Source organism: Physella acuta, unplaced genomic scaffold (genome assembly GCF_028476545.2).
Source record: "Physella acuta isolate Inbredline_101_S28 unplaced genomic scaffold, ASM2847654v3 ptg000665l, whole genome shotgun sequence".
NCBI lineage: Eukaryota > Metazoa > Mollusca > Gastropoda > Physidae > Physella > Physella acuta.
This window is the reverse complement of record NW_026732184.1, coordinates 1-4,322: the sequence shown is the minus strand read 5'-3', so window position 1 is coordinate 4,322 and position 4,322 is coordinate 1.

The window sequence follows — 4,322 nt, the reverse complement described above, 5'->3', positions numbered from 1 at the left end:
ACTGTGGTCTCCAGATCTGCGGGTGCCCCATATAGTTTTTTCCTTGAGTGGGATGTATAGGGGCCAGTCATTAGATCGCGCCTGGTTGTACAAGGAGAAGTCCTGAAGGACGTGCTCTGTATTCTCCGGGGCCATGCCATTAGGGCAAGTTTCACTAGGACAAAGTTTTAGTTTTATACATGTGGTGTTTAAGTCTGTTGTGGCCTGTTCTGAGTCCGAAGATAGTGTGTTGTTCTTTGCGTGTTAATTTGTAAAATCCGTTTTTTTTTTTTGTAATAGGTTCACTTAATTATTTAAATAGAAATTAATGTTGTAGAAACAAAGTTGCTTGTAAGACTGTTGTCACAAAGTCTAGATAAACAAATAAGTTTTACTCGTGTTACTTGCCTTACATACAAAAATGATTGTGTACTTAGCGCACTACCAAGAAGCCATAAACAATACCCGTCATTGCTCGCACATCAAATATCTCTATTTCATTTACTTTTATCAGGCTTAAACCCTGGAACTGACCTCGAGATTTGAACGTTCTCGTTCTAGTGATCTATCCATCGACGAGTCTTATAAATTAAAAAAAAAAAAAAAAAAAAAAAAAAAAAAAAAAAGTTGCGTTTTACAAAGAAGGCACATTAAAAAAAATATTTTCTTGGTCCGAAAGTCCATTAAGCTTATTAAGGATTCGTTTATAATCTCTAATACTTGTCTTCACCTTGAATGAGATTGGGGGGAAAAAATGGAAGCAAGAATATAAGGACAGGCCGGACTACAGATTGGCAGTAGGATAACAAAGAAAAATGCCGACCGTCGCATAAATTACGACAATTACACCTCAAACACGCGACTTTCTCCGTATCACGATGACCTCTGTCCGCGTCTAGCACGGCCGCGACCCCTGGGGGGTTACCAAGGAAACGGAGTTGAAATCAGATAAGCATAGACTAATCTAGTGCTTGTCAGTGTGGGGGTGGGGGCCAGAGACACGACGGCGGGTGGTTTACTGGGGAACTCACCTCTGAGATTTGAAAGGGGGAGAACTCAACCAATCCCCAGCTCGCTTGCTATTCACCGGGGGACCATTGTTTTCACTTCGGCTGAAATAAAAGCATTGATTGGCCGGGGCGTTAATTTCCGGTATAGGGACATGTTAGTTGTTGATTTTTGTTTTTCTGTACATTTTTTTCTTTTACTTTAAAACGTGATTTTTTTCCCCCTTCGTGTTCAACGGGAAAAAGTTCGCTTTATTTAAACACCCCCCCCCCCCTTCTTTTTTTTTCTCACCTTTAATATCAAGGGGTAAGTTTGATTAAATGTTCGATGAACTTCTGTTAGCACGGGTGAGCCATTGTTATACTCACGTTTATAAATGGGAATCAATGAGGGCATGAAAACACTGAGGTGGCGAAAGTCATTTTTTTTTCGATTAAATCGCTCACGCGTTTGTAAACAAAATCACTATCAGGGTGTTGAAAAACACAGTGTGTAAACAAAAGCACAAATAAGAGTGTACTTAAAAAAAGGACGAGGTGTCTATGAGAGCGAGTGCAGGTTTTAAAAATTGGTTTCTGTTTTTAATTTGCGGGGACGTCAACATTTTGATAACTAATGGATTTTTATTGGTTCAATAGGGGTCGGCGTGGTAGGGTCGGTAAAGCTCATGGTTGCTAAAGTGAAAGTCTTGAGTTTGAACCTTCGGCCAGATGAGGCTCGTTAGCTGGGGACAGCCACTCTTCTAGGAGAGACCACTCGAAAATCAAACAACAGCTGCCTTGTAGTTTGTTCTTGGTTGGACAAAGGCTATGAAAAGCAGGCTGAAATCGGAGTCAACGGCCTCTATGGCCAGTTGACACGTTTACTTAACACTAGAATTAAGCTCGAAGAAGAAAAAGAAGACGAATTCACGTATGGACGTAAGGGTGAATGTACACATAGACAAAACTATAGATCGCGCTTAGAAATTAGCATCAGCCAATAACGCCAAAGCAAAAGCAGTCTTTTCTAAGGATACTGTAAACCATGTATCTCCAAATAAGAATTAATGTTAAAAACGAAATGCAACATGTGCTTTTTAAACCATGGCACTTTTCCGTCGGGGCAAATTATTGAAGATAGTTCAATAAAGCGCGCAATGTTGCCTCGCTGCAGAGGGGTCCATTTGGGCCTTACAGTCTAGCCCATGATGCAGAAGCTTTTATGCTTATTTTGCTTTCATAATTGTTTAGTTAGTCGATACAAAGATGGACGATGCCCCTTTGGTATCTTAACCTATCTTTTGTTGAGGAGATCCCGCTCATGCGATTGCAGAGTTTCTTCCAGGCATCTCTTAGCCCCCCCGAAAAATTTCTACCGCCTCCCCGAACGGAATGAAATTTATAGAATTTATATAGAAAATATATACTTTTAACAGTGTCCGCCCCCCCCCCCCCCCGAAGAAAGTTTACCGCCCCCCCCCCCCCCCCCCCGAAAATTTCAAATGCCACCCCGGAGAAAAAAAGTCTGGAAGAAACACTGTGCGATTGACAGGCGAAGTTCACTGGAGTTGAGCTCTAAATTGGCGTACTGATGTAGCTAAATGAATTATGAAAAAAGCACGAGATGCTGAACTCTAAGCTAGATCTGTAGGACTAAAGTCCCGGTGGAAAACAGAAAATGTATCCAAAAAAAAAATGTCTTAAACAACAATTATCAGTACTAGCGATTCAATGCGGTAAGGTTGACACTGTTATATTGTTTTCTGTATTCAATGGACATACTGTTGATTTGAAATAAAGAATGTTACAAATACGTGTTATATATACATTAGCTTATATCCATGCTTTACAGTGTGGATATGGATATCGCCTCAGAGCACCGCGCTGCACGCAGGTGGGGGTCCCCGCATTGGGTGGATATTCCTTCAGCGCCCGGGTAGCGGTAGCACCTTGGGTGTATATGGATATTCACGAAAACTAAGCTACAGTAAATATAAAATGGCGCAACGCTCTCTCGAACGTCCGCCCAGAAATTCCTTTCAGATATTTTAAAAAATGTGTGTCCTTTCAAAACACTAGTTTTAATGCCCCAAAATTCCCCAAAGTTAAGTGTTTTGAACGGACACTAATTTTGAAAATTCATAAAAAAATTAGTTTGAAGATAAGCATTTAAATTTTTTAGCTGATTGCCTTAAAATATGGAAGAAAATTATGAATTGATTGTTTATTGGGCTTAAAATGTAATATTTTATGAATGGTGGAAAAACCTACGAAGGGGTTAATTTTTCAAGATGGCCGCCGTTGTCATAGTTACCAAGATTTTTCCAACAATTTTTTTTTAGTGGAAATGCATATGCGGATGTATCTTAATAAAGCTGAAAGAAATAACTTTTTTCTAACGAGTATTATAAAAGTTTTTTTTACCGGAGCCTTCCCCCTTAAAGAGCCACTTTACCTACATCATTACATACAACACTAGCCAGAAAATATTGTGTTGAATATGCAGTCGATCGCCGCGTAACTCGGTATATTAAGGTTACATATTATTGCTGGGTACTGAATAAAACAGAGTCTGTTGTGTAAGCCTAAATCCACCATCGACGTCACTTATAAATGTAGAGCCAACCTTTTCTACTATTGGTCAATATATGTTACCCTGTCCCCCCGTTGGTCAATACACTCCAAACGAAGCGCCTAGAGTATTCGCTCTAATTGCCAACATGGAGAGTCATTATAAATATTCAGCGGGCGATATTCTCCATATGTCTCCCTCGATACTTGCCGTTTCCCGTCGATCCACGGAAAAAACTACAGCACTGACATTTAGAATCGATACTTTCGTATAACGCGGTATCGATTCAGGCAGCATCTACATGTAATCAGTAAATGGAGTATTATGTTATTAATTAACGTCGAATGTTCTCGACTGATTGCGCTAAGAGGCCTAGAGGTGGTAAGGACTTGGGATGGTGGTGGTAGAGTGGTGGAGATCTCAAGGCTGAAGTTGTTTGTCTTTATTGTGTTCTACAGTCGATAATTGTCATACTGAGCAGAGTTTGTTGGCTCAGAGAAATAAATAAATACATATATATATATATATATATATATATATATATATATATATATATATGTATATATATATATATGTATGTATATATATATGTATGTATATATATGTATATATATATATATATATATATATATATATATATATATATATATATATATATATATATATATATATATATATATATATATATATATACTTATGTATATATGTATATATATATATATATATATATATATATATATATATGTATATATATATATATATATATATATATATATATATAT